General features: G+C 44.7%; 1 protein-coding gene across 4 annotated transcripts in view; it reads right to left on the bottom strand.

Moving 5' to 3' along the window:
• Positions 1-14,087, bottom strand: part of LOC132384724 (rho guanine nucleotide exchange factor 25-like) — a 407,339-nt gene that overhangs the window by 80,646 nt on the left and 312,606 nt on the right. The gene's annotated exons all lie outside the window — the stretch shown is intronic.

The following is a 14,087-nucleotide window of genomic DNA, read 5'->3' on the forward strand; positions in this document are numbered from 1 at the left end:
CTACCCAAGAGGGTTGCAGGGGCTCAGTCACTGAGTAGATAAGAGTCCAATATTAATAGTTTTCTTTAGCTATTACGGGAATTGAGGGATGCAGGGCTGGTATGGAAAAATAATGCTGAGGTGAAAGATGACATTGAAATAGGGGAGCAGAAAGAAGGGGTTGAAAGGCCTCCTTCTGCTTCGAGGAATTGCAGCGAGCCAGTACAGACTGAATAGGCCGAATGGCATAAGGAAATATAGAAATATGATTTTGTGACTCACATTGAGGTGGACCAAGTCAGACCAGGGTTCAACGTAAGACAAAGAAAAGGAACCTGAGAAATACTTCTTACAAAATTTGTTTCTAATATTTATTCACCGAGATCGAGAAAAAGAATCCTGGACGGTAAATAATGTAAGAGAAAGCATAGTTTCAAGATAACTACTGCACAATATATTTCTTCATTTTATAAAACTTTCACAGTTTAAGGGAATTCTGAGTTGATTCTCCCATATTGTTCCTCCCTAGTTGGAATGCTTTGGTGTCGCACATTCCAGATAGAAAATATTCTCCCCCACCATGACCATAAACCTTATCCTGACATTCACTGGAATAACTCAGCTCCTTCTATCTTAGGCCACAAACTTATCAATCACCCATCTGTGGACACTTTCTGGAGGTCCAAGATCTGTATGCTCCACGACCGCTGGACTAAGTGTGTAAATGTAGGAGGGGACTATATTGAAAAATAAATGTGCTGGGTTTTCTAAAATTGACTCCTACCTTTGGCCACAAACTTATCAATCACCTGTCGTACATTTACTTTGATTTTTGTCGATAACATCATTCAGCTCGATTTCAATGTTTTACATTTGGCGGTGGTAAAGACCATACCAGAAGACATCCATTTGAAGTGCTTGGAGGAAAGTTCAGGGGGATATCAGAGTTAGGTTATTTACACGGAGAGTTATGGGTGCCTGGAACACACTGGCAGGGGTGGCAATAGAGGCTGATACACTGAGTTCAAAGTTCAAAGTGAAATTATTATCAAAGTATGTTTATGTTACCATATGCTACCCTGAGACTGGGGAAATTTAACAGAGTCTTAGGTAGGCACATGGATATAAGAAAAATGGAGGGTTATGTGCTCTGTCGGGTTAGATCGATCTTAGAGTAGGGCAATATAGGTTGGCACAACATAGTGAGCCAAAGAACCCGTATGTTATATGCTCTGTTATATGCTGTATGTTATTTGCTCTATGTTCTACGTTGACTGCTGGATGTTATTATACCACTGGATATTGTCATTATACCTCATCTCCGCAATCACTTATTTTTAATAGAGCCTTACTCATTACCACATATTTTTCAGGCTTTCATGGTGTATTTTGTCTTTCTAAGTTGCTATCTCCAAAGCCACAGTGGAAATGCCCTGTGTCACCATGTCACGCTGTAATTATACTCTCCCAACAGTCGCAGTAATGAACTATCTCCCTGCTCCTCAGTATTTTGCAACCTCATGTCCTGCAACCAACTAGAATTTGTTTATCTTAACAGCTTACTATGCAAATTCAGTTATAAATATTAAAGTAAATAAAGTAAGGATGGAATGGATTCAGCTATATCACTTAAATGCCATACCTGGCAATAGTTCAGTAGACACAATTCCATTCTCTCTCCTCCTGATCTTCCCAGTTCCTCACACTTGACCTTTGGCCCATAATGTTGTGCTGGCCCCTTAACCTACTCTAAGATCAATCGAACCCTTCTCTCTTCGGCTTCCAGTGACTTTCATAGATGTGACCAAACCCACTGGAGCCAATCTGACCACTGTCCTGTGCAGGTTCCAACTGAGCACCAGCTGGAAACAGACACAGAATGGTGGAGGAACTCAGCAGATCAGGCAGCATCGATGGAGGTGAATAAACTGTTGACATTTCAGGGTGAGACCCTTCGTCAGGACTGGAAAGGAAGGGGGCAGGAGCCAGAATAAGAAGGTGGGGGAGGCTGATAGCTGCCAGGTGACAGGCGACACTATAAACACAAGAAGTTCTAAAGCATCCACAGCAAGTGGGGTTTCCCAGTGGCCAGCCATTTTAATTCCAATCCCCATTCCCATTCCGACATGTCGATCCATGGCCTCCTCTACTGCCATGATGAGGCCAAACTCAGGTTGGAGGAATAACACCTCATATACCATCTCCTCCAACCTGATGACATGAACATTGATTTCTCCAACTTCTGGTAAATTTATCCCTCTCCCCTTCCATCTTCTTTCATTCTCCACTCTGACTCCCCTCTTACCTCTTCTCTTTTCCTAACCTGCCTTCACCTCCCCCTGGTGTCCCTCCTCCTTCCCTTTATCCCATGGTCCACTCTGCTCTCCTATCAGATACCTCCTTCTTCAGCCCTTTACCTTTTCCACCTATCACCTCCCAGCTTTTCACTCCATCTTCCCTCTCATGCCCACCTGGCTTCACCTATCACCCTCTAGCTTGTCCACCTTCCCCTCCCCTCACCCTCTTATTCTGGCATCTTCCCCCTTTCCTTCCAGTCCTGATGAAGGGTCTTGGCTCAAAATGTCAACTGTTTATTCCTTTCTGTAGATACTGCCTGGCCTGCTGAGCTCCTCCAGCATTTTGTATGTGATTGGTGAGGCCAAGTGGGTGGGGAATGGAAGGGATACCTCCACTGGCATCAGTATTGACAGAGTGCACACTGGTGATGTGACTTTGTTTGATTTTGGCACTTTGGCTTTGCCATGTGCTGCTACTATAGTGTAAACAAGTGAACCTTGCATACTGAAATAACACTGAAACCCACCGTTTAGTCACAATGCCCCATGAGGGTTGACCTATGAGCAATTGGCTTGTCAAATAAGTGGGGAAAAGATAACAGCAGGATAATTGAGGGTATTCTTGTTTTGTGGCTGTCTGTGAAGAGTACAAACTTCAGGTTGTACACTATATGCATTCTCTGATATTAAAGGAACCTTTGGAATTCCTTTGAATGATTCACTAGGCATACTTGGCCCCATGGGATGATTATGTGCTCATTTCTTCTTGACAAGGACCTTGCCACAGTCACAGCACAATGCAATCGCTTAGCTCGGACCCGATACCTACTGAGCAGCACAGTAGCATTACGGTTAGCGCTGCACTTCACAACAACCAGCTGTAAGATCAGGGTTAGTGCTGCTACAGGAAGCATTGCAACACTTGCGAAATGCCCCCAAGCATGATCTTTGCTGATATGATTGACGTCAAACGACGCATTTCACTGTTCCAATGCACATGTGACAAATAAAGCTAATCTCTACTATTGCACTTGATCCCCTGGCTTAAATCAAGATATTTATACCTTAGAAAATGATAACATGATTCAGTTGGAAGAAAGTGTCTGATGAAAAGATTCTGCAGGTACTGTTGCTGAAGGAAGTGTCTGTCTGTTAGAATGGATTGTTAATGAAAGTAAGTGTACCCGTCAGAGTGGCAACGGATTTGGTTGCCAGGTTGGTGCCCTGGCAGTGTGAAGTATCTGTCTTCCAAATGTCATGAGTGTTGCAATATTGTACCAGAAGTGGTCCATTTGCTTCTGAGGGCATTTAAGCAATAGCACCCTTCAGCCAAGCACCACAGCTGCTGTGGACCTGATGACTTGCCAGCTCTACTGACTAACAGGCATATTTTCTCCCAGGCTCAAAGCACTAATACAGGCAAATTCACCTGAGCTGTGTTGCACCAGTGACTGTGCTGTTACAGGACTCCTAATTCCCCTGACAGTGTCCTGATGTTTTTCCCAGCATCAGTCATAACCCTAACAACATCACCCTTTACACATTACACATTCCTTCCCCTTTCAGTGCAGTTTCGGTGCAACCTACGACCTACGTTCAACACTCACTAGAGTAGTAGCAGATTTCAGTGAGGTCACTCGCGAGACATGAATCACGGTGGCCACAGCTTGACGTTATCTGTCAGCTGCTGTGGTCATTTTATGTTCGGTGTGTCCTTCTTGCTTCTTTCACAGATGGTCGCCTATTCATTCACAACCTTTGACCCCTTCAGCACAGTGACAATAGCACGTAAGTGTATTGGTTAGTGCAACACTTTCCTAGAGTTTTATAGAGCTGCAACATTATCTCATGACTCTTGAACTTAATCCCTCGAGCAATGGAGGGCAACGCCCCACCTTCTTAAACACTTGTGCAGCAACTTTGAGGGATCTGTGGACATGGACCCCCAAGATCCGTCTGCTAAGAATCCAGCCATTAACCCTGTATTCTACCTTCAAATTTGACATTCCAAAGTGAACCACTTCACACGTTTCTGGATTGAATTCCATCTGCCACTTCTCAGCCCAGCTCTGCATCCTGTCTATATTCCGTTGACGACCTTCCACACTGTCTACAACACCATCAGCCTTCGTGTCATCTGCAAACTTACTAACTGATTCTTCCACTTCCTCATCCAAGTCATTTATAAAAATCAGAAAGAGCAGGGATGCCAGAACAGATCCCTATGGAACACCACTGGTCTCCGACCTCCAAGCAGACATTAAAACAAAGCACAGCATTAATTTAATTCTGCATTGCAACAGTGACCAGAGTCAGCTAGTTATAAAGCTCTCTGGGATATCCTGCAATGGTGAACCATGTTATATGAATACCAGGCCTTCCTACCACTTGTATATGTATTTATATCTGATGCTGTAGCGCTGCGGTTATCATGGCACTATTACAGCTCAGAGTGTCAGAGTTCAGAGTTCAATCCCAGCATCCTTTGTGAGGCGTCTCTGTACGCCTTCCCTGTGGAATGTGTAGGTTTCCTCCGGGTGCTCTGGTTTCCTCTCACAGTCCAAAGATGTACTGGGTAGATTAATTGGTCAATGTAAATTGTCCCTTGATTAGGTTAGGGTTAATCGGGGGTTGCTGGGTGACATGGCTCGAAGGGTCAGAAGGGCCTGTTCTGCACTGTATCTCTAAACAGATAAACTAAATTACATTGTCCTAGCAATGATAGGGCTTATAGTGGCATAGATATCCTAGTTAGGTCACTGTGCTATGCTTAACATTAAAAAAAAATTCAAATAGGGTCAGACTCAATTATATTTTGTCAAAAAATGAAATAAAAACTGGAAATCAGAATTAAAATTAAAAATTATTGGAGATACTCATGAACACAGAGATTCGACAGATGCTGGAAATTCTGAACACACACAAAATGCAGGAGGAACTCAGCAGGTCAGGCTGCATCTATGGAAGGGAATAAACATTTGATGTTTCCATGAGACCAATAGATATAGGAGCAAAATTAGGCCAATTGGCCCATCACTTCTGCTCCACCATTTCATCATGGCTGATCTAATTTCTCTCTCAGCCCCAATCTCCTGCCTTCCCCCCATATCTCTTCATGCCCAGACCAATCATGTATGCATCAACCTCTGCCTTAAATACACATAAAGACTTTGCCTCCACAGCTGCTGTGGCAAAGAATTCCACAGATTTACCACTCTCTGGCTAAAGAAATTCCTCCTCATCTCTGTTTCGAGCCAAGACCCGTAATCAGGACAAGAAAGGAAGGCGGAAGATTTTAGAATAAGCTTATTCTGCCTTCTTTCTTTTTGCTTTCCAGTCCTGATCAGGGGCTCAGCATGAAACGTCAACCCCTGGAGATACTCAGCATCTGTGAAGAGAGAAAGCGGTCCCAGGCCTGAATCAATCTTGTCTGCAGATGCTGCCTGACCGTTTCTGCTTGCTGGGGTGCCAGCTCATTTCATTAACAGTGCTCCCCGAAGAGCTGAAGACGACCTCTGACATGTGCAATCCCAACAGGAGTATTCACCGTTCAGCCTCAATCAGCGATGCATCAAATATCCAGCTCAAGCAACTGGATCTAAAGCAATGTGAGAAGAATGTCTCCCTTTATGGAACCACAGAAGTTTTCAAACACTAATCGAGTATGAATTCCCTTCTCTGAGGTTGTAGCCGCTCTTTGTAGCTTTGTCAAATCTCAACTTTGTGCATTGATTTAGTAATACAGAGATTTACTCGCTGGTCACTGTGTAACACCATATGTTACAATTATTAAACACCCAATTAGCATTGCAATTGTTAAATAACAGTTAAAAATGAATATTATACACTTATTTAAAATTTGATAGCCAACAAGTAAAAGGAAAATGTCAGTTTGCACAGCGACAACTTGTCAGCAACAATCTGCCGGAGGAACTCAGCTGGTCGAGTAGCATCTGTGGGAAGTCCTGGGTTTCAAACCAAAACCAACAATTCCTCCACAGATGCTGCTCGACCTGCTGAGTGCTTTCAACAGATTGCTTGCTCCTCCAGATTCCAACATCTGGGGTCTCCCATACCTCAATAATCTTTCAGTACCTTTCTCAGCTCTTTCCTTAACAGAAAAAAGGTTAATGGACTGTTCAGATATCTGATGTTAGAGGAGAAGTAACTGTTCCTAAAACACTGAGTGTGTGTCTTCAGGCTCCTGTACCTCCTCCCCGATGGTAGTAATGAGAAGAGGGCAGGTCCTGGGTGGTGGGAGTCTTTAATGATGTATGTCTCATTACAGATCTCCCTCTCTTTTCAGTTCTCCATTATCGCTGTTTGTTGCAATATTTTTTATTTCTCTTTTGATATAACTAGAAGTCTTTGTCTTAGCTTTCCTGTCTTGTTCCTTCTACCTTCCAAATGCTCCCTGTAACCACCCCCCACCCCTGCCTCACCATGCTCAAGTTGGTGCACATAACTTCAAGCTCCAAAAGATCAGCCGAGTGCATTCTCTCACCTCCCTCACCCTCCCCTCCTCTTTCAGGCTTGTAAAACCCAAGTTAGTCACCCCTCTTATTTACGCCTTTGCAACACTCCCAACTTTGGTGGGAGGCATCCCTGGAAATTTCAATGTATAGCTTCCTCCATACACTCCAGCCTTGCTAAACCCTCCCACCATTGACCACTTATCTATCCCTCCTCACTGCAACCAGAATGTGGGTCTGGCCTGGACAAGGGCTTCCTCTATTAGCTACAGACTTTTGCTTTTGCCTCACCATATGTCTTATAACTAATACATAAATCTGTTCAAGGAAAATGAAACCTTTAACAACCCTGAAATATTTATTTGCACATCTCTTGTCTTTTTATTTCTTCATGGGGTTAAGACATCTTCAAAAAGTGACACCTCAAAAAGGCTTCATCCATCATTAAGAACCTTCACCACCTAGGGCCCGCCCTCTTCTCATTACTACCATCAAGGAGGTGGTGCAGGAATTTGAAGGCATACACTCAACATTTTAGTAAGAGCTCCTTCCCCTTCACTCTCAGGTTTCTGAACAGTCCAACAGGTCTAAATCCTGTACCTAATGAAGTGGCCACTGGGTGTGTGTTCGTGGTCTTCAGCTGCTGTGGCCCATCCACTTCGAGATTCGATAGTGTTGTGCATTCAGAGATGCTCTTCTGCACACCACTGTTGTAAACCATGGTTAGTTGAGTTACTGCCACCTTCCTGTCAGCTCAAACTGGTCTGGCCATTCTCCTCCGACCTCTCTCATTTTGCCCACAGAACACTGGATATGTTTTGTTTATCACACCACTCTCTGTAAACTCTGGAGACTGATGTGTGTGAAAACACCAGTTTCTGAGATACTCAAACCACCCTGTCTGGCACCGACAATCTGCATTAGCAAGCAGGTGTACAGGCATACTTAATAAAGTGGCCACAGGGTGTGTATATATTTTTTATTGCAATGTAAGGTATATTCTATGTGTTCCACTGTACTGCTGCCACAAAACAACAGATTTTGATGGAATATGTCAGTGACAATAAACCTGATTCTGATTCTGGCTGGCATGGCCTGCATTTATTGTCCAGCCCTGAAAAACAATACACAGTAGTTTTGGAGTCAGTACAAAGGAGATTCACCAAGATAATTGCTGGGATGAGCAGTACGTCTGGTCCAGAGGGGTTCTTTGGAGTTCAGGAGAATGAGAGTTGACCTTATTGAAACATGTAAGATCCCGGGGAGTCATGACAGGGTAGCTGTTGAGATGTTTCCACTAGTGGGAGAGTGACGTGGTTACAGGATTCGGGGCTGGTCATTGAAAACTGAGGTGTGAAGGGACTTCATCTCTCAGAGGCTGTTGAAAAGATGGTGAACCACTCCCTGTGGTGACGGTGCTGGCGAGAAGAAATTGGTTTACTATCGTCACGTGTACCGAGATACAGTGAAAACTTTGTTCTGTGTGCCATCCATACAAATAATTTCATCATATTAGTGAACCGAGGTACTACAAAAAGAAAAATAATAACAGAATGGAGAATGGAGTGTTACAGTTACAGAGAAAGAGCAGTGCAGGCAGACAATAAGGACACAATGAGCTAGACCATGAGGTCAGGAGTCCATCCTATTATACTAGGGGTTCATTCTAACTGTCTGTCTTATAACAGTGGGATAGTAGCTGTCCTTGAGCCTGGTGGTACACGCTTTCAGGCTTTTGTATCTTCTGCCCGATGGGAGGAAGGAAAAGAGAGGAATGTTTTTGATTATTCTACTGAGGCCAGAAGTGTGGACAGAGTCCACAGAGGGGAGGCTGGTTTCTGAGATGTGCTGAGCCATGCCCACAACTCTGACACTCCTGCGGTTACAGGCGGAACTGTCGTTGTGTATGGTGCCCCCACATAGGATGCTTTCTATGATGCATCAATAGAAATTGGTGAGGGCTGATGGGAACATGCCAAAGAGCTGGTGCTCCATTCATGGAGGTCGAAGCTGCAGTCACTTATTAGTGCACACTAATACTGAGCAATTTGAGAATAATGCTCACCAGCGATCAAAACTTGTGGCATGCTACTGGATTGACAGGGCCTGTTTTTTAAAGGGTGCATCTGTGCCATTTTGGGACGTTTAGGCAGACTGCAGGCATGTGGGCTCTTGTTGTTGGGGAAATCCATTCATTCACTCATCGGCTGAATGCTACATTTGTGGCCCTGAGATTTATTCAACTTGTGCTGTTGCACGCCAAAGTGCCCAAGAATGGAAGAGCCTACAGAAAGTAGTGGATACAGCCCAGTCCGTCATGAGTAAAGCCCTCCCCATCATTGAATGAACTTGCAAGAAGCGCTGACACTGGAAAAGAGCATCCATCATCAAGTACCACACCATCTAGGCCACACTTTCTTCTCACTGCTTCCATTGGAAAGGAGGTACAGGATCCTTAGGTCCCACACTACCAGCTTCAAGAACAGTCATTACCCCTCAGTCATCAGACTCCTGAACTAGCGTGGGTAACCTCACTCACCTCAACACTGAACTAATTCCACAACCTATGGACTCACTTTCAACGACTCTACATCTCATATTCTTAATATTATTTATTTATTTATCTATTTATTTATTTATTTATTATTTGTTCTTTTGTACTCGCACAGTTTATCTTCCTTTGTACATCAGTTGGTTGTGCGCAGGTTTTCATTGATTCTATTGTATTTTGTTGTTCTACTGTGGGAATACCAGTAAGAAAAAGAACCTCAGAGTACTATATGGTGATAAATACATACTTTGATAATAAATTGATTTTGAACTTTGAACTTTTAAGTGGATTTGCACTCAAGTCTCCTTCCATTTGCCACCAGAGGGCCTCAGTCTGCTTTGTAACAAACACAAAATGCTGGAGGATCTCAGCAGGTCAGGCAGCATCTATGGAAATGAATAAACAGTCGACTTTTTGAGCTGAGGCTCCTCTTCAGTTAAGTGCTGGGGTTTGTCTGAATCAAGAGTTGTGAGGTCAAACGATCTGCACGTGCGCTCCCGTGAACTTTATTGTTACGCTTGGTCCTGCTTGGGATTTACAGGTCGCAGTATGTAACCATGGCATGGCCTTCTTGTTCAAAGGATCCCACTGTGCTTGTGCAGATAACAGAGACGTTCTCTGGGTGCTTGGCTAACAGTTAAAAGCTTCAAGATACACCACCGAAGGCAGCTTAATACTTTAAAAATGAACTTGCAGCATGGCTGCATCAGCAATGGCTGTAAGTGTGAAGGGACAACCTGCAGATGTGCAAGGTACTGGACAAAAGCAATTTTGCAGGCACAAGAAACTGCAGACGCTGGAATGCGGAGCAGCAAACTACCTGCTGGAGGAACTCTGCGGGTCCAGCAGCATCTATGGGAGGGAAGTGATTGTCGACATTTCAGGTTGAAGCCCTGTGTCAGGACTGCAAAGCTTGCAATGTTGCAAGTTCTTCCCAGCCAGTTATTCCCTTGCAATTGTTGTGAGAACTGATTGTTTTCATGCCCGTATCTTGCACCACACCTCAACCTTGCTGGGAAGGTTAGCAAGGTGTAACAGATACGTTCCATATGTGAGGAATCTGCTTCAGCCCAGAGTGTATACTGAGCCTTCAACTTAAATTGACAAGTACTGATATGTAAATTTTCACCCAAACATTAATAAGATTGGAACCTAAAACCAATATTTCAGCTTTTTAGAACGTCACTTAGAAGAGCTGAGGAACTTCAGCAATAACTAATTCCAAAATTTCCTGACACCTGGGCAATGGGACAACTCAGCTGCACACATAATGTGCTGGCAGAGTTGAGTCAAACAATTAATATTCAGTAGGACAGGGGAATCTTCATTCTAACCCATACCCCGGGAGTGTGTGTTGGGGCAGTGTGGAGGGAGTTTCACTCTGTGCCTGACCCTGGGAATGCGTGTTGGGACGGTGTGGTGAACTATGTGCCTGTCTAGACATGCCCCCTGCTGACTGCTCCTGTGGCTCCTCCCACAGGCCCCTGTATAAAGGAGATCTGAGGCCTGATGCTCAGCCTCAGTCTCCAGGACATTGTATGATAGACACTCACTCCTGGTTCCTTCTTCCAGTCAATAAAAGCCGATATCTCGCCTTACGTCTCAGTGTGAGTTATTGATGGTGCATCAGACGGTGTGGAGGGAGATTCACTCCGTGTCTGACCCTGGGAGTGTGTGATGGGTCAGAGTGGAGAGAGATTCACTCTGTGTCTGACCCTGGGAGTCTGTGAATGGGACAGTGTGGAGGGAGATTCACTCTCGGTCTGACCCCGGGAGTCTGTGATGGGACAGTGTGGAGGGAGATTCACTCTGTGTCTGACCCAGGGAGTGTGTGATGGGACGGTGTGGAGGGAGATTCACTCTGTGTCTGACTTGGGAGTGTGTGATGGGATGGTGTGGAGGGAGATTCACTCTATGTCTGACCCTGGGAGTGTGTGATGGGACGGTGTGGAGGGAGATACACTCTGTGTCTGTCCCCAGGAGTGTGTGATGTGACAGTGTGGAGGGAGATTCACTCTGTGTCTGACCCAGGGAGTGTGTGATGGGACAGTGTGGAGGGAGATTCACTCTGTGTCTGACCCCGAGAGTGTGTGATGGGACGGTGTGGATGGAGATTCACTCTGTGTCTGACCCTGGGAGTGTGTGATGGGATGGTGTGGAGGGAGATTCACTCTGTGTCTGACCCAGGGAGTGTGTGATGGGACAGTGTGGAGGGAGATTCACTTTGTGTCTGATCCCAGGATTTTACTCTCTAGTTTTAGCCACCCCTGCCTGTCCACCGTACCTATGCCTGTCATATTCTTACACACCTCTATCACGTCAACCCTCAGCCTCCTTCACCACAGGGAAAAAGGAGAAAAAGTCCAATCTCTCCTGATAACTCCAATCCAGCCATCAGCCCTTGTGAATCTTCTCTGCATCCTCTCCGGGTTAAGCATATCTTTCCTGTAGTGTGATGACCAGAACTGCATTTTAAAAGTACGTTGGGACACACTGAAAGGTGAGAGTCTTTATACCTTTGAGTCAGCAGCGGCTGATCAAAATGTGCAGCACAGCCCATGGTACAAAAGCTGTTGTGGCTATGTGAATGCTGAGGCCTTATTATGCCTGAACCCAGGCCCAGCCAGAGAAGGCAGAGATCTGAGAGAGTTAAAGCTGCCCTCTGAAATTTCACCAGCACAGTCTGACAGAAAGTTAAACAAAAGGCAAAATGTCTGAGTGGAAAAAAAATTTGAGATTACAATATAAACAGAGTGAAGCAGGAAGTTAGGAGAGGGAAGGTCTTTCAAACAAGTTCCCTTTGGGAGGATGTGAGGCCCATGAAAATCCAGCAGAGGGCCTGACTTGTTTCTGCTTCCTGCAAAATTAGTTTAACTTTGGGAAAGTGCTCCTGCAGAATTCGATGCAAGTGGCAGAACTTCGCTTGAAGGAAAGCGACTGCCTTTTGATCAGGCTGGTGGTGAGATTTACACCCTGAGCCATGAATCACACCGGCAGGTATGCAATTAGTCAGATTGGATGGGGCAGATTGGATGCCCCAAAGGATGGAGCTGGGAGGCTGGTGGTGATGGTAGGGTGGTTTGTGGTCGTGAAGAGAGAATCTGCCTGTTTGTGGCCTGATTGCCAGCGGACAAAGAAGCACTTGAGTCTCGAGCTGATTGCATTATCGACTGCTGAGTCTAATTAATTGCTTCAAAGTGTTGACCATTTCTTTGTGGGACTGCACCTTGCTGACTCTTTTAAAAGTCCTTGAACTAGTTTGTACCATGGAGACGCGCTTCTTGCACTGGTCTCAGTGATAAGCATTCTCTCTCCAGTCACAAAGTTTTTGGTTCATGCCATACTTCAGTAAAGAAATGTTACACCCAGGCCATGTCCTCTTCTCATTGCTACCACCAGGGAGGAGGTACAAGAGACTGAAGACACATACCCAACGTTTTAGGAACAGCTTCTTCCCCTCCAAAGATTTCTGAATCTCAGAGATTTCAGATTTCTGAACAGACACTGAACCCATGAACTTACCTCAATATTTTGCTCTCTTTTTGCACAAATTATTTCATTTTTATATACACTTATTGTAGCCTATAATAATTTGTTATGCCTTGTTTCAAATTGCTGCCAAAAACAACATAAACAACATATATCAGTGATAATCCTGAAACCCAGGCTAGCTGCCTGCTGCACCGTCAGAGGGCCTGTGTTCTAGGGAGGGGCTGGCTGGTCAGGTGTGGCCTTTATTCCTAGGGGTATAGGAGACTGAGGGGTGACCTTCTCGAGGGGTATAAAACCATGAGGGCCTAGACAGGGTGAGAGCACACAGTGTTTTACCCAGGATCAGGGAATCAAGAACTAGAGGGCGTAGATTTAAAGTGAGAGGGGCTCAAAGACAGCTGCTATAAAACTATTGAACAGTTTCCTAAAAAAATGTGGACCTTTGATCTCGTAGTCCGCCACATTATGATCTTGCACCTGATTGTCTGCCTGCACTGCACTTTTTCTGGAGCTGTTACACTACATTCCACGTTCTGTTATTGCTTCACCTAATGCACTGTGTAATGAACTGATCTGTACGGACAGAATGCAAGACAAGTTTCTCACTGTACCTCGGTACCTGTGACAATAATAAAGCAACTTAGCAATTTATTTTCAATAGCTTGCAAGTCTACCCATGCTCTGCTTCTATATGAACCAAAGATTGATCAGGGAAATTTGGCTGCAATTTGTAAGGATTTATTCAAAAAGAATGAATCAACAAGGAAACTCCAACTCTCATCGTCCCGATAAAGCCTCTCCGTCTCTTCCCTTTTGCACTTCTCCTTAATACCCGCCTTTTCGGTCATGATTTTGTCATCTTTGCTATTATCTCTCAATATGGCTCAATGCCAAATGTCTGCTTGGTAATGATCCCACGAGGCACCATTAGACATTTCAGTATGTTAATGGCAATTTTTAAAAGCAAGTTGTTATTACTGGCATGGCATATCTCAGCACATAGTAGGCAGCTGACCTCCTGGCCTCGACCGTCTTTTTTTCACAGCACAGAAACAGGCCCTTTGGCCCAATATGATCATCAATTGTCATTTACACTCAATCTGTTTAGTTCTTCCCACTTTCCCATCAACTCCAATTAATCCACCAGCCTGTACATCTTTGGGTTGTGGAAGGAACCGGGGAGGGTGCGGTGGGGGTGGGGGGGGGGGAAACAAGCTACACAGACACGAGGAGAATGTGCAAACTTCATAAGGACAGCGCCCAAGGTCAGGATTGAACCAGGATCACAACCTGCTG

This window comes from Hypanus sabinus, chromosome X1 (assembly GCF_030144855.1).
Source record: "Hypanus sabinus isolate sHypSab1 chromosome X1, sHypSab1.hap1, whole genome shotgun sequence".
NCBI lineage: Eukaryota > Metazoa > Chordata > Chondrichthyes > Myliobatiformes > Dasyatidae > Hypanus > Hypanus sabinus.